At 38.2% G+C, this 24,460-nt stretch overlaps 1 long non-coding RNA gene across 1 annotated transcript; it reads right to left on the reverse strand.

The window, feature by feature from the left end:
- Window positions 1-10,261: 10,261 nt before the first annotated feature.
- LOC141585008 (uncharacterized) lies at window positions 10,262-23,276 on the reverse strand. Its single transcript, XR_012518290.1, has 4 exons — window positions 23,172-23,276; window positions 20,904-21,045; window positions 13,220-13,284; window positions 10,262-10,632 (listed from the first exon to the last, which is right to left on the reverse strand). It is a non-coding gene; the product is annotated as an uncharacterized LOC141585008 (long non-coding RNA).
- Between the last annotated feature and the right edge of the window lie 1,184 nt (window positions 23,277-24,460).

Raw genomic sequence — 24,460 nt, forward strand, 5'->3', positions numbered from 1 at the left:
ACAAAATAAAAACTAATGTATGATCTGACACCTGAACACACAATTATGGTGATTTTAGTATATTTTCTGCAAGAACTTTGTAGGAACTATAGTTAGTTCCCTCACATGCCATTATATTACATCATATTATATATAATATTGCACATATTTCCACATAGTCACATGGAGCTAAACCATTTTAAGAATGTTTTAGTATTTATTAAGTTAATATATCATACATTACCTAACTCTCTTTCTATTGGTCATTTATATTCCCTTCCACTTGCGGAAGGGGGCAATGAACATATTTATGCTTATGGTTTTCCAAAAATCTATTTTTTAATTATTATGACAGAGTCAAAGAAGCAGAATTCAAGTCGGAATACATTTCATGATTCTTAAGACATATTATTAACTTACTTCCAAAAGACAGTACCCATTTCTATCTACTCTCATTGGCAGTAGTCAACATCTAAGTCTTGAATATTAATGGAACATGTATATTGGAATGGCATCTGGATGGTTTAGAGTGAGAGAAATTGGGACTAGAAATAAAGTGTTAGGACTTTTTAATATATAGATCATAAACAAAACTAACAGGTGAATTCTCCAAGAGAATGGATAAAAATAGAGGATCATGTCGAAAGATGAACCTTAATGAAATCTTTTTAACTTTCTTATTTTACAGACCAAGTGTACAGTTTAGAGGGTTGTCCAAGGGCTTATAAGTAATAGGTAATGAGGCTGAGTGGAAAATAGGGAAGGGAAAGGAAAGTGGGTCATAAAGAAAACAATGGGAATGCAGTGCCGCAGAAGTTAAAGATAAAAACCTTGTCCAACAGAAGGTAACAGCCTCACTGTGTCAAGCAGCAAAGCCTTTTTTTTTTTTTTTTTTAACTGAGAAACAAAGAGAAATTCTTGGATTTGGAAAGGGGGTGGTCTCTGGCTTCTTGATTCCCTGATACTCTGGCACTGAGAACTGGCCATTACCCAGCTTTACAGATAGACTTTTAAACATTTACAAGCCCACAAACGTTATAAGCTGCCTAGTTCTGCCCCAGGTTATAGTCACAGGCAGTAAAAGAGATTTTAAAAATCAATATTCTTTTATGATTCTGACTGCCTATAAGTTATCACTAGCCTCCGGTTTGTGAACTATTGAAAAATATACACTAATTAATTTAACAGCACAACCAATAAAATATTTTCTTTTTAGGCATTTTGGTCTATGTCTTCACCCAGCACAAGAATAAAAAGAAAATTGGGTCAATAAAAGGTAAGTTCGCAGTACAGACCAAGACGGAAGAATCCAGGGTCAGTTTTTTTCTTTTTTCACAAGTACAATCTTTTGGGTATTTTCACTCATGCCACTACGTGAGTGGGCAGGTCAAAGTAAACTGTACCTTACCTTAAAGATTCTAGGAACAGAAAGGTCAGTTCCTGGAAGTGCAGAGAAGGAAAGCAAACATAGCTGAGAGCGAGTGTGGGGCAGAAAGACAGGAGCTACTATCGCCTCCCCTGAGGCCATTTTTATGTTCCCCTGGCAGTGCTATACCTGTCTCTGTAGCTCATGGTTCACATTATATTTTTCTTTAACTTTTACAATTCTTTGTATTTCCTCTTTCACTCTTCCATAAACTGTTACCACGTTATGTTGATCACACCCTGCTGGGTGCTGAGAAAACTCCAGATTAGAAAAACAAAACAAAATATTGGTTGGGTGCGTGGGTAGACAGAATGCCAGATGAAACTACACAAGCAGGAGGAATGAGAGAGCACAGGCTAAAAAGTGTTTCTTATAAATATCCACAAGGATGATGGGATGGATGAGTGGGAGAACTGTTTCATAGAGAGTGTAAAGGAAGAAGTATCTCTGCTCCGTTTTTTGAATTCGTGTGTTTTAGATTGCATGTTTCTTAGGAAAACAATTAGTGTAAGCCTACACTCCCATTGGTCCTCAACTTTCTAGAGGTGTCTGTCAGGAAGAAAACTCAAGACATGTCCTTACATGAGGGACAAGCGTGAAGGGACTTCCAGAAAGCAGCTCAGGCCCATGACAGTGACGTAAGAGCACTAGGCAAGTTCCCAGAGGTAGCAGGTCCGGGTCCACCTCCCCTTCCACATCTGCTTCACCTCTTAGTGTACCCCACCCCCTATCTCTTCTAGACAGTCAGGGTATACAGTATTACAGACCATCCATTAAGTTTGTGCCCATTTCTCCTCCAAGCCATTGCTACCCAAGTCACAAGGACAGTTTTCTAAATGTATTAGTCATGCCAAGAGAAACATATTCTTCAAGTGTCCTTCACGTTCCTCAGAAATCAACTTTTCACGTTTTCTTTCTCAAGATAAAAAGCATGCAAAAGCAGGTAATTCCCTTACGTAAGAAGGGGGTGTTTTGTGTGTTCTGTTCTCCCACTGTGACTCACTTGCATTTTCACGCCACTGCAAATGTTTGTAATCTGCAGAGAATACCCCACCATGAAAATGCTGCCCCTCAACTTGCTGCCTACAAGGCTGATGCATGGTAAGCTAGCGACTGGTTGGGAACTTGGGTATACAGCAGACAGTGTGGCAGGCAGCGCTGACCACCAGGAAGCGTGCTTTTTAAATGAAAGATTTCCTCTGTATGCTTTGTCTTCTTTTCCTCCTGAACTCATGAAGTCGATAGAGACCACGAATGATCAGGCTTAGTTCAGAACCTTATAACTTGATGAATTTGGTGAAAGATGAACTGCTTGAAACTGAGCTTCAATAATTAGACCACTTAAAAATAATGCACTGTCTTCCCAGAGAATACGAAAATAAGATTTTGCAAATTTGCCTTCTACAAGTGCTTCCCTTTCATATATTTTATAAGTAGAGCCGTAATCACTTGTCAAGCCATAAAGTAAAATAAAATTCTAAGCCCCCCACCAACTGAAGAGACCCCCCTCTTGGCCGAGAGGACCTCAGAAAAACCTTAAAAACATGACAGGAGGTCAGATGTGCCTTATTATACCCCTTTCTTTTGGAGTTGAGACACAGCTGACCAGCATTGATGTGAAAATAGAGATCATAAGGCTGACAGAACAGACTCTTTGTAGCAATAAGATGTGAAATTATAAACAGGACAGATGTGAAATTATAAAAAGGCCATGCCAGGCAAGGGTTAAGTCATCCACCCCTATACATAGAGAATAAACTATGTTCTAATGGCCACAAACTTTTTCTTTTTCTCTAGCACCTAAACAAGAACTGGCCTCAAGGAATATTAAAACAGTTACAACACATCCAGTTCCCAGACATTAACTAATGCCCTGTTTCATTAGCCAAAGCTACAGCTCTGATTTCAGTACAAGAGACTGATTTCAGTCACTTTCTCCTGATGAGAAGACCACCAACCACAGACTGCTGTTGGCCCGTTTACAGAGACTGTGCACTGGCCTGCCTTCACGTCCTGAAAAGACTTCTGATACGTAAGGCCTAACTATAACACATCTAAATGCTCAGTCACCACCCTAAAGTGAACATAGGTCATATGTTACATGCATGTTTTTTCAATATGCATGTGCCAAGATCACCTTCACGAATATTCATACCTCCTCCTGTAAACTGTGGAATATGTATATTTTGCCAACCAGTTCAACATAAAGCTCATATCCCTCCCCTCCTCCTTCGAAGTGCTTGTTTCTGGTCTTGGCCTGAGGCATATGCTTTCCAGCCCTCAGGATGACCACCTTGAAGGCTGAAACCCTTTATAAAAAATCATCTCTTTCTCTCCTTTCCAAACTTATAATTGTGTGATTTTTTTTTTTTTTTTAAGATGGAGTCTCACTCTGTTGCCAGGCTGAAGTGCAGTGGTGCAATCTTGGTTCACTGCAACCACCGCCTCCCAGGTTCAAGTGATTCTGCCTCAACCTCCCGAGTAGCTGGGACTATAGGCATACGTCACCAGACCCAGCTAATTTTTGCATTTTTTTTTGGAGAGATGAGTTTCACCATGTTGGCCAGGATGGTCTCAACCTCTCGACCTTGTGATCTGCCTGCTTTGACTTCCCAAAGTGCTGGGATTGCAGGCGTGACCCACTGCACCTGGCTGTGTGATTTTTTTTTTTAAGTTAGCAAAACCTAGAATCATTAGAGAAAGGGAAGGCCAGTTACTGAGAACGCTTTCCATTAAGCCAGATTTGTAAGGCTATTCTTGAGGCTGAAGTTGTTAAAGAGATGATTAGCTCTTGAAACACATGGTCATTTGGGATACCTTTTTGGACTTGGAATTGAAATCCAGCTCAGAAATGCAGAAATGGGAGTAAAATATTTTAGGCTAAAAAAAAAGATGTCTCATACTTACAAAAAAAAAAAAAAAAAAAAAAAAAAAAAAAAAAAAGATGTCTTTATTCATTGTAGGTGGCAAAAAAAGGGGGGGGGGGAGTTAAAAAGTTAGTAATTCCACTTTGGGAAAACTGTTTACAGTCGTATTTTACTTCTGAAACTTACAATGTGAGGGAATGGATTTTAATATATCTTTTCAGGAAAAATACTTTCAACCCACAGAGTCTGGTTAAAATGATGCTTTTGAAATCTATGGTATTCACAGACGGCTTTTTTTAAGCAACTCGTTAAGCAACAACGTGCTGCTGGAGCCAATGATAGCAGGTGTAGGATAGGATGACATTTGGATCTTGACAGCACCTGACGCCAATTTCTAACATTTTTATTCACAGGCTAAAGGTCTCTGAGAAATTGTTAATTACCACTACGTTTCTTTTTCATTTTTCTGGTTGAATACTCAGTAGTAGCAAGTTGGCAGACAGTTATGAAAAATGTCTATAGTCAGAACATCTTAAAGGATTGCTGTGAGATTTATGCTGGGTCACTTACTTGATCTTCATAGCTATGTTATGAAGTGAAAATATTTTATCAGGGCTGAATCTCTGTAGTTTACATTTATTAATTCAGTTCCAGCAGCTATAATGTAAAGGTAAAAATCTGATGAGATGATTTTAGTTGTGAAAATGTGTAGTTTGAAATCTAAAAGCTTATAAAGTAAGTGTTCTTATGGTGTATTCACCTAGTAGCTATGGGTACGGTCTGAATTACTGTGAGGAGTGGCACTCAACTTCTATAGGGCATAATTTTCTACTGAGGAATAATTCAAGCGGACTTCTCCAGGGCACCTGGCTTAATCCTGACTTCAGGTGTAGGTGCAAGTGGTGGTCTCAGGTGGCTTCAGGACAAGGCATGGAGCTGTGGCCTATTGACCCTGGTCTGTCTGTGAGCAGGTAACATGATCCTGCCACAAGTTAAGATGACAAGAGCACAGCAGCATAGACAAGCTCACCAGGCACATGTCTAAATCAGAGCTACTTAATTAAAATGCCTCATGTGAATGGACTCAAAACTTCCCCTCAAGAGTGAATTAATGAACAGAGACAGAAACCCTAAAAATGTTAAAAACAACTATGAAAGTTAATAGGCTGCTCTTGATCCCTGCTGGACCATGACCAGAAATGAAATAGGGGCAGGGGCAGGGGCAGGCTCTCAGTTTAACATGAGAGAATATGACATGCTACGCAAATGAATCAGATTAGGAGTGAAAGACACAATGTTGTCAACTGATTATTCAGGCTGTACCAAAGCCCTTAAGAATGGGAAGGTACCAGAAACAAGATAACTTGGTAAGTGAGAAGACACGCTTGCTTTGTTGGTTGTGTGGTTCATTCCACAATGAGTTTGGGCATCTTGTGCCAAGCACGGCCTAAAACTAGCAGTAGCACATTCAAATGCCTGCAGATGGGAATTCAAGTGAAATGAAGTGGGTGAGTCCTCATTCAATGAGGAGTAGGTTTCTGCTCATTTTATCTCTTAAACGAGTGTGAGTCTTGAGACGCCAGATCTTCCCATTTTCCAAGAGAAGCCAAAAGACTAGAGAGGTTTTTTTTGTAAAATTTCCCAATGTTTGCAACTGATTAAATAATCTTATTTTGTGGGGCAGGCTAAACAGAATCTGCTTAGTGGTATGCATTCTCTGGTTTTGGTAGTGTAAGCCTGATTGTGCTCTTCGTGCAGAAACACATCATCAGTATCTGTTATCCAAGGTAGAAAGCAACAATGCCTAGAGTCATGCAAATGCCAAAGACCTGAGGCAGAGGCGAAGAGAGGAGCAATGCACACAGGAAGTGGCATTGATCTAGACCCTGGAACACCAGTAGGATTTAGAGGTGGATCAGCGCCTCCTGCCCAGAGTGGAAAAATATAGGTTGGTTATTTTTATTTATTTATTTATTTACTTTTTGAGCTGGAGTCTCATTCTGTTGCCAGGCTGGAGTGCAGTTGTGTGATCTCGGCTCACTGCAACCTCTGTCTCCTGAGTTCAGGTGATTCTCCTGCCTCAGCTTCCTGTAGCTGGGACTACGGGCATGCACTACCACGCCCAGTTAATTTTTGTATTTTTCAGTAGAAAAAGAGTTTCACCATGTTGGCCAGGATGGTCTCGAACTCTTGAACTTGTGATCCGCCTGCCGCAGCCTCCCAAAGTGCTGGGATTACAGGCCTCAGCCACTGCGCCTGGCCCAGGTTGGTTATTTTGAGTAGCAAATAGTTCAGTGTGTTAGCAGCTGCAGGCTGTGGAGATCTTTCAAAGATGGAAAAAAATAAACAAAAGTCCTCCCCATAATCTGCATGAGCTCCCAGAAACACACAAAACCTTCCCAAATGAATTATGCAGGGTAGGTTTAAAAGAGAATATAAAAAAAAAATTTTCGCCGGGCGCGGTGGCTCAAGCCTGTAATCCCAGCACTTTGGGAGGCCGAGGCGGGTGGATCACGAGGTTGAGAGATCGAGACCATCCTGGTCAACGTGGTGAAACCCCGTCTCTACTAAAAATACAAAAAATTAGCTGGGCATGGTGGCACGTGCCTGTAATCCCAGCTACTCAGGAGGCTGAGGCAGGAGAATTGCCTGAACCCAGGAGGCGGAGGTTGTGGTGAGCCGAGATCGCGCCATTGCACTCCAGCCTGGGTAACAGGAGCAAAAACTCCGTCTCAAAAAAAAAAAAAAAAATTTCCAGTTTTAGTGAGATATGACTGACAAATAAAAAAACATACATTTAAGGTGTACTACGTGATGATTTAATACACATACATATCATGAAATGATTACAATCAAGCTAATTGACATATCCATTACCTCACATAGTTACCTTTTTCTGTGTGGTAAGAATACTTAACATCTACCCTCTTAGCAAATGTCAAGTATGTAATACATTTACACATTGCTTAATGATGGGAATATGCTGTGAGAAATGCATCACTAAGAGATTTCATTGTAATAGGAACACTTTTACACTGTTGGTGGGAATGTAAATTAATTCAACCATTGTGGAAGACAGTGTGGCGATTCCTCAAGGACCTAAAAATAGAAATCCCATTTGATCCAGCACTCCCATTACTGGGTATATATCCAGAGGTTTCTAAATCATTCTACTATACGGACACGTGCACACGAATGTTCACTGCAGCACTGTTTACAATAGCAAAGACCTGGAACCAACCCAAATGCCCAACGATGATAGACTGGATAGGGAAAATGTGGTACATATACACCATGGAATATTATGCAGCCATCAAAAAAGATGAGTTCGCGTCCTTTGTAGGGACATGGATGAACCTGGAAATCATCATTCTCAGCAAACTGACACAAGAGCAGAAAATCAAACACCGCATGTTCTCACTCATAGGCGGGTGTTGAACAATGAGAACACATGGACACAGGGAGGGGAGCACTACACACTGGGGTCTGTTGGGGGGAAATGGGGGAGGGGCGGGGGGTGGGGAGGTGGGAAGAGATAGCATGGGGAGAAATGACAGATACAGGTGAGGGGACGGAAGGCAGCAAAGCACACTGCCATGTGTGTACCTATGCAACAATCTTGCATGTTCTTCACATGTACCCCAAAACCTAAAATGCAATAAATATATATATATATATTTTAAAAAAAAATGATTTCATTGTTGTGCAAACATCATGGAGTGCACTTACACAAAGCAAGGTGGTTGAATCTATAAATTACTTTGGGCAGTATGGCCATTTTCATGACATTGATTCTTCCTGACCATGAGCATGGGATGTTTCTCCATCTGGTTGTGCCCTCTCTTATTTCCTTGAGCAGTGGTTTGTAGTTCTCCTTGAAGGGGTCCTTTACATTCTTCGTTAGTTGTATTCCTAGGTATTTTATTCTCTTTATACCAAGTGTGAATGGCAGTTTGCTCATGATTTGGCTCTTCTTAAGTATGTTATTGGTGTATAGGAATGCTTGTGATTTTTGCACATTGATTTTGTATCCTGAGACTTTGCTGAAGTTGCTTATCAGTTTAAGGAGATTTGGGGCTGAGATGATGAGGTCTTCTAAATACACAATCATGTCATCTGCAAAAAGAAACAGTTTGACTTCCTCCTTTCCTAATTGAATACGCTTTATTTCTTTTTCTTGCCTGATTGCTCTTGCCAGAACTTCCAATGCTATATTGAATAGGAGTGGTGAGAGAGGGCATCCTTGTCTCGTGCCTGATTTCAAAGGGAATGCTTCCAGCTTTTGCCCGTTCGGTATGATATTGGCTGTAGGTTTGTCATAAATAGCTTTTATTTTATGATACGTTCCATTGATACCTAGTTTATTGAGAGTTTTTAGCATGAAGAGCTGTTGAATTTTATCAAGGGCCTTCTCTGCATCTATTGAGATAATCATGTGGTTTTTGTCTTTGGTTCTGTTTATGTGACAGATTACATTCACGGACTTGCGTATGTTGAACCAGCCTTGCATCCCTGGGATGAAGCCTACTTGATCATGATGAATAAGCTTTTTGATGTGCTGTTGCATTCAGTTTGCCAGTATTTTATTGAAGATTTTTGTGCTGATGTTCATTATGGATGTAGGCCTGAAGTTTTCTTTTCTTGTTGAGTCTCTGCAGAGTTTTGGTATCAGGATTATGTTATTTCCTTTCTTCTGCTGGGTTTGGGTTTGACTTGTTCTTGTTTCTCTAGTTCCTTGAAGTGTGACCTTAGTATGTCAGTTTGCACTCTTTCAGTCTTTTTGGGTAGGTGTTTAGGACTATGAACTTTTCCTTTTAGCACCACCTTTGATGTGTCCCAGAGATTTTAGTAGGCTGTGTCATTACTGTCATTCAATAATTTTTTAAATTTTTATCTTGATTTCCTTTTTGACCCAATGCTCATTCATCAGCAGGTTATTTAATTTCTGTATATTTGCATGGTTTTGAAGGTTCCTTTTGGAATCTTCCAGTTGGAAGTTGGAGTTTATTTCCAGCTTTATTCCACTGTGGTCTGACAGAATGCTTGATATAATTTCAATTTTCTTAAATTTACAGAGGTTCATTTTATGGCCTATCATATAGTCTGTCTTGGAGAAAGTTCCATGCACCGTTGAATAGAATGTGTATTCTGTGGTTGTTGGGTGAAATGTTCTGTATATATCTGGTAAGTCCATTTGCTCCAAGGTATAGTTTAAATCCATTGTTTCTTTGTTGACCTTCTGTCTCGATGACTCGTCTGGTGCTGTCAGTGGAGTATTGTATCCCCTACGATTATTGTGTTGCTGACTATCTCATTTCTTAGGTATATCAGTAATTGTTTTATAAATTTGGGAGCTCCAGTGTTAGGTGCATATATGTTTAGGATTGTGATATTTTAATCTGCTGTGAATCTTATATGTTACCTAGTGCTTCTGTCTCACAGCTCTTAAGATTCTTTCCTTCATCTTGACTTTGGATACCTGATGACAACGTGCCTAAGTGAGGATCTTTTTGCAGTGTGTTTTCCAGGTGTTCTTTGTGCTTTTGTTATTTGGATGTCTAGGTCTCTAGCAAGGCTGGGGAAGTTTTCCTTGATTGTTTCCCCAAATATGTTTTCCAAGCTTTAGAATTCTCTTCTTCCTCAGGAATACTGATTGTTCTTGGGTTTTGTCATTTAACATAATCCCAGACTTCTTAGAGGCTTTGTTCATTTTTCTTAATTTTTCTTTGTCTTTGTTGGATTGGGTTAATTCAAAGACCTTATCTTTGAGCTCTGAATTTCTTTCTTCTACTTGAGAACCTGCCCCAGGGTACCCACCTCCCAGCTGCAAAAGGTAAGGGCTTGGTTCTTCCCCGACCTGTGGAGTCTGCACACCGGATTTGTGCCCTCCCCCAAGTTCTGGCCAGGAGGCTTCTTGCCCAGTTCAAATTGTTACAAAGTTCAGCTGGAGGCTTCCTTCTCCCAGTGGCATTTTCCCCTGTGCCTCTGGCTGCCAAGAACAAACTCAGAGGTCCGGAAGGACCTCTGTGGTGCCAGGCAGGAATAGCTGCTCAGGGACCCAGAGAGCTCCTAGGGCCTTTCCCGCTGCTTCTTCTACCCCTGTATTTCAGTCTGCTCTCTAAATTGACTCAGCTATAGGTAAGTTCAAAAACTTCTCCCACAAAGAGACCCTCAGTTTCCCCAGTGCGGGTATGTAGAGAATCTTTTTCCCACTTCTGCAGTTGGGGCACTTACAGTATTTGAGGTGTCTCTCCAGGTCCTGAAGGAGCAGTCTGTTTCTTTCAGAGGGTCTGTGGGTCCTCTCAGGATTCCTGGTTTCAACAACATGATAACATTCTCATTGACTAACAGACTGGCTGCCTGCAATGAAATTCAGTTTGAATTATTTTTTCAATATGACAAATTCAAAGAAGTTTATATTTTCTGAAACATTTAGAGTTTTTCTGTTTTCTAGAACAAAAATTACATTACGAATTTATTTAAATCTGAGCAGCCTAAGAAATCTGCTTTTATTCTTATATGTAAAATTAGGATATTACTTATGATGTTTAAATAGGATGGCCTATTAGTGATGGGCCACACCTTCTCTGGATCCCCTCTAATCATTTATAGGCTGGTAAGAAAAAAACACTCCTTATTTATAAAACACTTAAGTTCTTCAACACTCTTCTGACATATGGAGCTTCTTTATTATTACAGACTCATATTATCACTTATTGTTTGTACATTAGCATGCTTTAAAAATTTTTCTTTCTTCTTGCCATTGCCTAATTTTGGACCATTTCATTATTTACTTCTATTTGCAAAAAGAATAATAGTAGGCAACAACAATAATGTTGTTAATTTTTAAGTACAATAAAACTATACCTAGTTATACATTATTATACATATGTATATTAGTATTTAATTAATAATATTAAAACCTATCTCTTTTGCTTTTTGAGATGTCTTAGTAAAACATTTTTGTGGCCCAATATACTAGCTAATGTGACATTTTGGGGTGATCAGGAACACTTACTTATTCAAACATCTCTGTATCTTATAAGAGAAATAAAATAATTGACTGTTGCACAAAGAAAATCATCCTGTAGCAATTTCTCAAGGTCTTTTTAATTACTACACTTTGAAGATATTGCTTTGAATAAATATATCAGTTAGAGCTTGAACATTTCTTTAAAGATTCAGTTTTATTTTAATGATATTCACTTGAACAGAACTTTAACATATACTAATAACATTATATTTGTCTAGTGCAGTACATGGATTAAGATTCTTGCTTACATGATCTCATGTGATCCTGGAAAGGGTTTTAATTAGCTACCTAAAGCCCCTTTAATGTATAAGAGATAAAAACAAAAAGACAAAATGACCACTTTACAGACTCAGAAGCTAAAGCACAAAGAGGTTAAATACCTTGGCAAAGATCCCAGGGCAAGAGTGCATCAGAACAAGAGGTAGAATCAGGTCTCTTTACTTTGGATAACTTCAAGTAGTTTCCAAGTAAGATTTCTGAACTTGAGTAACTGGATCAGGTAAACATTTTTCCTAATGGAATGATTATTCTTTGCACAGTAATTATTTTAGGAAGTCTGCTTTAGAATACAAGTTTGATTGGCTGGAGACAAGAGATACTGTATAGACAAATCTATAGATAGCAGGTGTCGGGAGGAACTGGAGGGGCTTCATAAGCATGAAAAAAAAACAGAGGCAAAGAGAAAGTATATTGCTGACAAGATGAATTGAGTGGATAGTGGGTTGATGTGAACATTTGTTTTTGAGGTAGAAGGAAGATTAGACTAATCATTCTCTTAAGGTCTATTATAGTTTTTAATTACTTAATGTATATAACTTTTAACTTGTATTATGTTTTATAAATAGGAACTGTTTTATAATATAATATAAAGTGTTTTATAAATAAGGACTGTTATTTTTTCTTACCAGCGTATCAATGGTTAGAGGGGATCCAGATGGCCATCACTAGTAGGCCATCCAGCTAAGCCCAAGTCATCACGTGGCCCTGGAGAAGTTGGGGAAACTACATGTCATTGGAAGAGAGAAGTGTGGCTGAAAAATGGTACAAATGGTAAAATCCCTTTTCCTTACTTTGCAGGTTGCTCTGAGACTTGAGCAATAATGGTCCGTCGACTTTTCAATTAATTGGAAGGGATGTGTTCTTAGGATAGCCACCAGTTTCATCAATTTGGATGATACTGATTTTCTTTCTCAAAGAAAATAATATTTTAAACATCACTAATGATATTCTAATTAAGCACTGGTTAGAACATGGGGTTAATGAGCCAAATGTGGAATTAATTCCCATGGAAACTAGTAACTTTAGCAACGAGAGTGGATGAAGGACTGTGCAGAGGACAGAGCAAGTCTATTTCCTTGGAGAGGATGAATCTTGGGCTCTGGCCCCATGATAGTGTCTTGGTAGAAGGAGGCATTTCTTTATACACTAGGAGATGTATAAAGATGTACACTATCTGACCTTTTTTAAAAAGTATATATTTCTTGATATAATCTCAAAGACCATTTGGCACAAGATCCAATCCTTCCAACTTCTAAATTTAGATACTTTGGAACTGTATCTTTTTAAAAAATAAGGTGTGATGCTTTCTTCCTAAAACTTAGCAAGTGGCCCACAAAGGGGGATACTATCACCCTTCAGACCACTATATAACAACACCAATGGCGTGAAGAAACTAAGCACATTTACCGGGAACAAAACTCTTCAGCCTTCCCACAGGGAGTTCTGCCTGTCACTAGTAAGTAGAATACGGAAAAAAAAAACAAAAACAAAAAACACAAAGAAAACGAGCATGGCATGTAACATAAGAAGGCTTTGATAATCCTCAAAATGGAACCAGAATATCTATAGTACATCCATATTACAGGTACAGTTGACCCTTGAACAACATAGGTTTGAATTGTAGGGCTCACTTACATGTAGATTTTCTCCTGCCACTGAGACAGCAAGATGAACCCCTCCTCTTCCTCCTCCTCTTCAGCCTGAGATGAAGACAAAAACCTTTATGATAATCCACTTCCACTTAATGAATAGTAAACGTATTTCTCTTCTTTATGCTTTTCTTAATATTTCTTCTTCTCTAGTTTATTTCTAGAAAATACATTGCATAATACATGTACAAAATATGTGTTGATCAACTATGTTATTGGTAAGGCTTCCTGTCAACAGTAGGCTATTAGTAAAATTTTGGAGGAGACAAAATTTATACACAAATTTTCAACTGTATGGGGGTGGGCACCCCTAACTTCTGTGTTGTTCAATGATCAACTGTATCAATATGATACCCAAGTCAGATCTATTTACCAAAGTCATAGTTACCAAAAAAATTTAAAGAGCTTTATCTCACAAAAAGTCTCTTAAAATAAGCTCTTCTCATTAGAAATGTAATTCATGAAATTTTTCTTACAAACACATTGTTGAGTTAAAAACATAAGGAATCATTCAACAATAGGGCTCTGGATCGTGATTTGATATACTTAATCAACTTTTTATTTAAAGGAACAGGCCTGGCGCAGTGGCTCACACCTGTAATTCCAGCACTTTGGGAGGCCGAGGCAGGTGGATCACGTGGTCAAGAGATCAAGACCATCCTGGCCAATATGGTGAAACCCCACCTCTACTAAAAACACGAAAATTAGTTGGGTGTGGTGGTGCGCCCCTGTAGCCCCCCCACTCACGAGGCTGAGGCAGGAGACTCACTGGAACCCGGAAGGCAGAGGTTGCAGTGAGCCAAGATCACATCACTGCACTCCAGCCTGGTGACTGAGCAAGACTCCATCTCAAAAAAAAACAAAAAAAAAATCATTTCTGTGGTTTCTTTTAGCCATCTGTGCTAGTCACATATGCATACACATACATACACACACACACACTCAACTATAAACTATGATACATGGAGCCCTAGCTATGTGTCACTAAATAAATGCTGAAACTTTTTGCCAAAAGAATACAATGTATTATATATACATATATAGGTACACATACATATATATATTATATTTACTACTTTACATACATACTATAATATAATATAGTGCTCTAAGGCATTTTCCCAATGCTTCTATTCAGGGATGCTTTATTTGATAAGGCAATTATAAAGTCTTCTAAGCCAAAGTCTGTGAGATTTTACAGGCTCAGGTCTTGACTATGATGAGTCAGACAAAGCAGCATAAAAGACAGTGAATCACATAGTCTTCAGAGAAGATGAGATGCTTCCAATGCTACTGCCTCTTGTCAGCAATCTACAGCAAGCAAGCAACACCACAGCAAGAAAGCCACTCTATGGTGTTGTGTTTGGACTCGAAGACAAAGATGTGAGCATAAATAATTCATAAATGTGCACCTTGAAAAGGCTGAGTAATCTTGAATATTGTTGACTGGCATATTATTCTGTCTTGTATGAGCTTTTCACTGATATACTATCAAACTAAGAGTTCCCTCTGAAATAATAAGGCTTTTTAGCTCACCTATGGGCTAAAGACTTTATGTGGTATTAGCTTGTTCTCAGCAATCTCTCTAATAGAGACTGACATTCATGCACAGCATGCTTTGCCATCTCATGTTGATGCATTTAATCTTGGTAACACTCCTGTGAAGTAGGTGAACAGCCTTCTGTAGATGCTGTTACTATTTGTCTCTGCTTTAAAAGCCACACAACTGGTAGATTTGTGAATAAACTCAACAAATATTGTTGAATGTCTTACATTCAGTTTTTATTATTCAGGGTACCCCTGGACATTCTGTTCACACCAGGAATTATTTAGTAAGAAGAAAAAAAGACACTGCCTTTGTCCTCATGGAGCCTACAGTCCAGAGGATCCAGACATTACAGAACTAATCACAAAACAAATGCAGAATTATAGCTGTGCTCATTGGTGTCATAAAGGGTGACATGATTCCTGGGAAACATATAATCAAGGGACCTAAATGGTCTAGGAGGTCTGCTTTTCCTGTGGAGTGATGTGGAGGTGAGGGCTGCATATGAGTCAGAGTTTTGGGGTAAGGAGGTGGCAAAACAGCATATGCAAAGGCCCTGTGGCAGCTGCAAGTGTTCTGTGTGAGAGATGGGCATGAGGGAGCAGAGGCATGGTCGGAGATGCAAGTGTGGGGGTGGATGGGGACTAGATCCACAGAACTTGTGAGCCAGGCCAAGGGTTTTGTACCTTTACTAGGACAAGGTTTGGGGTTCTAAAGAGAAGAGCAATGTGGTAAGGTTTGTTTTTGAAGCAATATCTTTTTATAATGTGGGCAATGGGTGCTGGGGACAGGGCAGGCACCAGGAACCTGACAGCGCTGCTGGAGAGGTCCAGAGGGGACAAAGCTAACCCCAAATGCATTTTCTTTCAAATATTTCTTTCACACAACCTTGCTGCACAGTGATCAGGGACATTTCACTGTTATTAATCTATAAATAGGAAACCTAGAGTACAGGAGCATTATTTTATTAGGGCTACATCAGTTCTCAATGAGAAAGTCAACAAGAATAAAGAATGCGAGTGTTTTGATGCTCACCCCATTATATTATTTCACAGACTGTGCCAGTTAAAACATAAGAATAAGAATTAGAGATGTTATTGTTTTAGCAGGCTTTCCTTTAGTCTGATTTTATTCTCTTAATCTGCAACCTCTGCAGGCATTCTGGCTGAAATCAAAGGACCCTGAAGTCATATCTGAGCTTTGGTTCACAAAAAGAAACTAAGAAAGCAAAATCTTGACAAAACTCTTGAAGCATGAACATTTAATTGAGTCAAGGCATTACATTTATGAATTAATATTCTTTCAATCTTTAAACATATATAGTAAAATCTAACATCATTGACATGTTTAATGTATCTTTTGGTTAACTGACATGATGCTTCAAATTTGGTTTCAGTTTTTTATTATTCAGGGACCCACAATATTGCAGGATTATCATTTTCAGTTTTCTTTTGCTCTTTGCCTACAAAATCCCTGTCTCAGCAGCGCCTGAATATGCTTTGGGCATTGCTACCTCTGTGCCTGTTCACGACCTTGGGACAGCCCACCCCACCCTGGTTTGACCACTGCTTATTCATGAAGATGCGCCTTGTTTCGTCCTTTCTTGGGAAGCTTTCCCTGACTGCCCCAGCCACTTTAAGCTTGCTTCTGCAGAACTCTGCAAACACTGTCTATATCCATTATTTGAAAGTCACAATCTGTTGAATTGTGGTGTTAGGCCTCTCTCTAGCTATGTTTTTACATCTTCTACTGCACTGGAAGTTCTTTAAGAAGAAAGACTGATTATTTCTGTTTAAAACACTATGTCTTGCATCCAGTAGGTGTTTAATATCTACAACATTAAAATATAAAGTATATACAGTTTGCTCATTCATAAACATTTACAAATAGAGGCACCATATGTTTTCCTTTTATGGGGCAAAGCCACTCCTTGGACTCTGTGATGTCTTCAAGTCATGCCAATTATATTTTGGACAAAATTCCAAGTGACAAAATTTTGTCTGAAAATGAACAAGTGACTTTTTAAAATCAAATGCAAAGACCTTTGGAGAAAGTAAATTGATGTTGAACCCTCAATAGAGACCACAGTGCCAAATTTCAGATTGAAGTTATCTGGATGTTCTCTCATCTGGTAAAAATTTTCAACATTGACTTTCATAAGTTGTTTTTACTAACATTATAATTTTATAATCTATTCATAAATATATGTACTATATGCATATATACATGTGTACATGTTACTAAAATTATAAGGACTTTTAAAAAAAGGCATTTGCCTTTTTTTTTAACTGTTATCGTTAACTCAATGTCCTATATATTTACCCTCTACATAATGACTGTTTGATCCAATGGATCCAATAAATCAAACAGTCATTATGTGGAGGGTAAATATATAGGGCATTGAGTTAACAATAACAGTTAAAATGGGTACTCACAGGCTCTATTCTAAAAGCTTTATATGTATTAACTAATTAAATGTTGATAATTTAATAATGATGTGAAAATGTGGCACACATACACCATGGAATACTAAGCAGCCATAAAAAAGGATGAGTTCATGTCCTTTGCAGGAACATGGATGAAACTGGAAACCATCATTCTCAGCAAGCTGACACAAGAACAGAAAACCAAACACTGCATATTCTCACTCATAAGTGGGTGTTGAACAATGAGAACACACAGACACAGGGAGAGGAACATCACAAACCAGAGCCTGGAGGGTGGGGAACTAGGGAAGGAATAGCAAGGGGTGGGGAGACTGGGGAGGGATAACATTAGGAGAAATACCTAATGTAGATGAATGGGGTGATGGATGCAGCAAACCACCACCATGGCACATGTATACCTATGTAACAACCCTGCACAATCTGGATGTGTACCCCAGAACCTAAAGTATAATAAATAAATAAAAATAAAAGAAAATTCCTTTGATGCAAAACAAAAAACATCTTTTAAATTCTTCACAAATATGATACTCAGTGGGATACTTTTTTGACCAAAAAAAAAAAAAAAAAAAAAAAAAAACCCTTGGGAGAGGTGGATAATGCTCTTCAAATATTTGAAGACATTTACTGTGGCAACAGAAATTCATTTTGTTTTGTTCTAAATAGACTGGGTATAAAACTAAAGCTGATAGTGGATAGAGGAGGAATAAACATTTCAGCTTAAAATAGATTTCCAGTCTTTATAGACTTTCTTTCATTAATGATCCAATCTTAAGAACATTCAGCATCTTGTCATGGAGATATTTAAGCATAAGCCAGATGACCACATTAATGATTAAACAAAAGATGTTACTAAATTGATGTTGAACTGGATTAGACTTTTTTTTTGAAGATAAGATCTCACTTTGTCACCCAGGTTGGAGTGGAGTGCAGTGGCACAATTTCCACTCACTGCAACATCCACCTCCCAGGTTCGAGAGATTTTCCTACTCCACCTTTCCAAATAGCTGAGACTACAGGTGTGTGCCACCATGCCTAGCTAATTTTTTTTTTTTTTTAGTGTAACAGGGTTTCACTACGTTGACCAGGCTGGTCTCAAACTCTTGACCTCAAATGATCTGCCTGCCTCAGCCTCCCAAAGTGATGGAATTACAGGCATGAGCTACCACGCCCAGCAATCTTAAGATTCCTACTCAGGAGTCAATAATGATGTAAATTTTTTCCAGGATCAAAATCGTTTTTCAGGACAAAAGCTCCACGGCATTGGATTTGGCAATAATTTCTTGGATATGATAACAAAGGCACAGGTAACAAAAGAAAAACATATAAACAAAAAATATGAACAGATAACCAACAGAATGGGAGGAAAATTTTGCGAACTATGCATTTGGAAAAGTTCTAGTATCTGGCATCTATAAGAAACTTAAACAAATTTATAAGAAAAAAATAAACCCATTTTTTAGTGGGTGAAGAACATGAACAGATACTTTTCAAAAAAAAAGGCATACATGTAGCCAACAAGCATATGAAAAAGAAGTTCAGCATCACTGTCATTAGAGAAAGCAAATTGAAACCATAATGAGATACCATCTGACAATCATCAAAATGGCTATTACTAAAAAGTCAAAAAACAGGGCCGGGCATGGTGGGTTATACCTGTAATCCCAGCACTTTTGGAGGCCAAGGCAGGTGGATCACAAGGTCAGGAGATCTAGACCATCCTGACCAACATGGTGAAACCCCATCTCTATTAAAAATACAAAAATTAGCTGGGCATGGTGGCCATGCCTGTAGTCCCAGCTACTCAGGAGGTTGAGGCAGGAGAATTGCTTGAACCCGGAAGTGGAGGTTGCAGTGAGCTGAGATCGCACCACTGCACTCCAGCGGGGTAACAGAGTGAGACCAAAAAAGAAAGTCAAAAAATAACAAATACTGGTGAGGTTGTGGAGAAAAAGGAATGCTTATACACTGTTGGTGGGCATATGAATTCTTTCAACCATTGTGGAAAACAGTGTGGAGATTCCTTAAAGGCCTAAAGACAGAAATATCATTTGACCCAGCAATCCCATTACTGGGTATATGCCCAAAGGAATGTAAATCATTTCATAAAAAAGAAACATGAACATGCATGCTCATTGCAGCACTATTCACAATAGCAAAGACATGAAATCAACCAAAAAAAAAAAACCATCACTGATGGACTGGATAAGGAAAATGTGGGACATATACAGGATGGAATATTACACAACCATAAAAATGAGACCATGTTCTTTGCAGGGACATAGATGGAGCTGGAGTCCATTATCCTTAGCAAACTAATGCAGAAACAGAAAACCAAATACATATATTCTCCTAAGTGGGAGCTAAATGATGAGAATACATGGAAACATAGAGAGGGACAACACATACTGGGGCTTATCAGAGGGTGGACAGTAAGAGGAGCGAGAAGATCAGGAAAAATAACTGATGGGTACTCAGCTTAATACCTGGGTGATGAAATAATCTATGCAACAAACCTTTAAGACACGTTTACATATGTAATAAATTTGTACATGTACCTCTGAACCTAAAAGTTTTTCAAAAACAAAAGAAAAAAATAGAAAAAACATCAAAACTTTTGTACATCAAAAGATACTAGTAGCAGAATTAGAAGGCAACCCACAGAATTAAAGAAAAGTTTGTCAATAATATATGTGATAAAAGATTCATATCAAAAATATATACATAATGAACTTCTAAAACTCAACAACAAAGCAAATAACCTGATCCAAAAATGGGCAAAGAACTTGAACAGATCTTTCTCCAGAAAATATATTAATGGCCAATAAGCATATGAAGATGCCCAGTTTCACTAATCATTGAGGAAATGCAAGTCAAAACTACAATGAGATACCACCACACACCCTTTAGGATGACCACTAACAATGACAATCAAAAAAAAAAAAAACAGAAAATAACAAGTGTTGGCAAAGATGTGGAGAAATGAATTCTTGTGAACTCTTGGTGAGATTCTAAGATGATGTAGCCTCTACGAAAAACAGAGTAGAAATTCCTCAAATAGAATTATCATATGAAGAAGCAATTCCACTTCTAGGTACATATTCAAAAGAATTGAAAACAGGGTCTAGAAGAGATTTTTGTATACACACATTTATGGAAGCATTGTTCACAGTAACTTAAACCTGAAAGTAACCCAGTGTCCACTAACAGATGAGTGGATAAGCAAAATGTGGTATACATTATAACAATGGAATATTATTTGGCCTTTCAAAGGAAGGAAATTCTGACACATGCTACAACACGGATGAACCTTGATGACATTATACAAAGTAAAATAAGCCAGTCACAAAAAGACAGATACTGCATGATTCAACTTAGATGAGGTACCTAGAATAGTCAAAATCATAATGACAAAATGTAAAATGTTGGTTGCCAAGGACAGAGGGGAAGGGAAAATAAAGAGTTATTATTTAATGAGTACAAAGTTTCAGTTTTGCAAGATGAAAATATTTCATGCAAAGAAATCATCCATAAGAGATGGATTGGGTGATAGTTGCGCAACATTATAAATATACATAATACCATTGAACTATGTACTTAAAAACAGTTAAGATGGTAAATTATATGTTATCTGTATTTTACCACAATTTAAAAATGGGAAGAAACAATGTTTTCCTTACCATCTCCATTATAATCAGTTTTTATAAGAGCTGAACAACAGTTTTCTTCCAGTCAGGGCCAGCAGAAAATGATGCAGTTTAATAGAAATCCCCTGGACGTTCTGCAGATGTCTTCAGTCTCTTCAAGTCTACAAGATTAGCTCTGCAGGGAAATTATAGTTTCCTTTACTTTCAAATCAACAACTTGTGCTTCGCATGGCATTTTGGAAAATTACAGTAACTGATTTTCTGTTATTTGGGAAATAATGGAAAATAACAGTGATAATTACTGGATCAACCGTTTATATGTGTGGGTGTGAAAAGAGTGATTTCCACAACCCTGTAGTGTTAAAGACAGATTCTTGTTTCTTAACCTGAAGATATTTCTTCTTTTTTTTTTTTTTTTTTTTTTTTTTTTTTTAGAGCTATAAAGCAGCCATGGAACTAAATCCAGACGAAGTACAGGCCTGGATGAATACGGTAGCATCCAAAACACCAGGATATAAAACACAATTCATTTCCATGTGGATGGAGTTGTCCCTTTGTGTTTTCTCATTCTATATTTCTTCACTCTTAAATGATTAAAAACCTATATCCTCATTGAATTTTTTTTTCCTTTGAGACAGTGTCTTGCTCTGCTGCCCAGGCTGGAGTGCAGTTGTGCAATCACGGCTCACTGCAACCTCTGCCTCTGAGGCTTAAGCTACTCTCCCACCACAGCCTCCCAAGTAGCTGGGACTACAAGTTGCTGACACACTCAACTTATCTTTGTATTTGTTGTAGAGGTAGGGTTTCACCATCTTGCCCACGCCAGTCTGGAACTCCTGGGCTCAAGCAATACACTTGCCTTGACCTCCAAAAGTGCTGGGATTACAGGCATGAGCCACCATGCCTAGCTACTCATTACATTATTTGAAGACCAAAAACATAGATGTTTAAAAGTGAAATTAGCAGTTTTTACTCTGCCTTGTGCCATCTGGATGTTAAATATCATAAATCCCTCCGTTATTTTTTTTTAAAGTATAATAAAGAGGCACCATAATTTTACTGATCACAAATAGAATCATATGGACTTTCAGGAAGTATCATTATACAGCAATAATGAAATAATTTGCATTAACTAAACTCCTGTTAGAGTTTACTTGGCTCATTTTTCTCAGTTTACACATATGTCAAAACTAAAGTACTATTTTAAGTACTATTGTCCTATTTCTTATATTAATACATTTCTTCCTGACCTTCTACTGGTAAATAAACTTGCTCTTTTTTCTCCTTTTCTTTAAGAGAAAAACTACCCTTGATGAGGTTTTCAGCCAAGAAGGACTAAGAATTATTTTACTTTATCTAATAAAAGCAAAGATTAATCACTTTTCATTCATTTTCCTTTTCTCTGACTCAGTACTCAATACTTTCCCACTCCTAGCACTTCCCCTATCCTCTATCCCAGCATCTCTTCTCCACTAAAGCACAGATGCTTTTGTTCATGGCCCACTCATCAATAAAATCTATGTTTATCCACTTCACTCTCAACCAGCACGCCTTCTATGGGGACAACTAGAACTGGGGCTGGTGGATGGAGGTTGAGGGAAGGCCATGCTTTCTCCAGCTTAGCATCTTGATTATACTACAGCAATAAACAATTAAAGACTTGACTAGTACTTTTATGATCAGCTACTCCAAAACCTGGCAGCTCAGCTCTCTCCAGCTCAGCTAAGCTGTTGAAAATTAAATAAATCAGAGGAAGCCAAAGGACTCTGGGAAGATGGTGGAATAGGAAGTACAAGGAATCTATTTCTCACCTAGACAACAAACACACCAGAAGTATCTACCTGATGAATTTTGGATCTCTACCGCAAACGGAAGGCTTGCAACTTCCACATGGGCAGTAAATGGCAGTTAATTTTGGTCAATTTCAGCTCTTAGTTCAGCAGAAGCTACCCACCCCGACTCCCAGCCCTGCGGCAGGCAGCCATGCATAGGTTCCTACAACAGCTTGCATGCAGCTTATAGGACGGAAGGCAGGGTGGGCAATAAGGACCCTGTCCTTCAAATATCAGAATCTATGATCAGATCACACATGGTTGCTTCTAATCAGAGTGCAAGACACAGAGGTGGCCAGCCATTTCTGTACTCCTCCCTCACCCCCTATTATTGCAAGCCCCTATTTCTCTAGCTGAAGTGATTTTCTGGGGTTTTAAAGGGCCTGTGCCCTTGCCCCACTTCATTTTGCTTTTTCCCCTTTAGAGAGCCAGGCATTAAGGACTAGGACATTTAATAGCAACTACATACCTTAGAAGACCTAAATTTTCACCTCAGCTTATCCTCAGCACAGACGATCTACAACAACTGAAACAAAACAAAAAACAGCAAATGCTGGAGAAAACAGAGAATATGATTTCCATAGATACCACATTATTAGATTCAAATGTCTAGTTTTCAATCATAGAAAACAATTACAAAGTATACAAAGAAACAAAATTATGGTTTAAGGAAAAAAAGAAACCAACAGTAACTGTCTCTGAGAAAGACGAAATAGAATGACTAGACAGAAACTTTTAGACAACTGTCTTAAAGATACTCGAGGAACTAAGGAAAGATGCAGAGAAAATGAAATGAACAATATGTGAACAACATGGAAATATCAATAAAGAAAGATAGAAAACCTGAAAGGAAGCCAGAAGGGTATTCTAGAGCTGAAAAGTACAATAACTGAAATGAAAAATGCAGTCGAGAAAAGGCAGATTTGATCAGGAAGAAGAAAAAGTGAACTGGAAGATTAAACATTTGAAATAATTAATTCTGAACAATAGAAGGAAAAAAAGATTAAAGAAAAGTGAACAGAACCTAAGGAACCTGTGGGATGCCATCAAGACAACCAACATATGCACTGTGGGAGTCCCAGAAGGAGAAGAGAAATAAAGATTAGTTGAAGGAATAATGGCCAAAACCTTCCCAAATTTGATTAAAGACACTAATAAAAATAGTTAAGAAACTCAACAAACCCCAAGTAGGATGAATTCAAAGACACCTAAATTGAGACCTATTGCATTAAACTGTTGAAAGCAGAAGACAAAGAGAGAATCTTGAAAGCAGCAAGAGTGGAAGAAGTAACTCATCATATATAAGTGATCTTCAATATGGTTATCAACAGATTTCCCTTCAGAAAATTCAGAGATCAGAAAGCAGTTGGCTGATATATTCAAAGTGCTAAAGCAAAAGGGCTAACTACCAAAAAGCCTACATCTAGCAAAAACTGTTCTTCAAAAGTGAGACATAAATTGAGACATTCCCAAATAAACAAAAGCTGAGGGAGTTTGTTACCAATATACTGCCCTGAAAAAATCCCAACTGGTGTTCTCTTAGTTGACATAAAAGGACAATACACAGTAACTCAAAGCCATATGAAGAAATAAAGATCTCAGTAAAGGAAAACATAGGCAATTATAACAGCTGGTATTATTGTAACAATGATTTATAACTCCACTTTTTGTTTCCTATATAATCTAAGAAATTAACATTTTTAAAAAAATTAATCTGAAATCTAGATTACTGTAATGTTGATTTGTAACTGCACTACA

Source organism: Saimiri boliviensis, chromosome 7, assembly GCF_048565385.1.
Source record: "Saimiri boliviensis isolate mSaiBol1 chromosome 7, mSaiBol1.pri, whole genome shotgun sequence".
Classification (NCBI taxonomy): Eukaryota; Metazoa; Chordata; class Mammalia; order Primates; family Cebidae; genus Saimiri; species Saimiri boliviensis.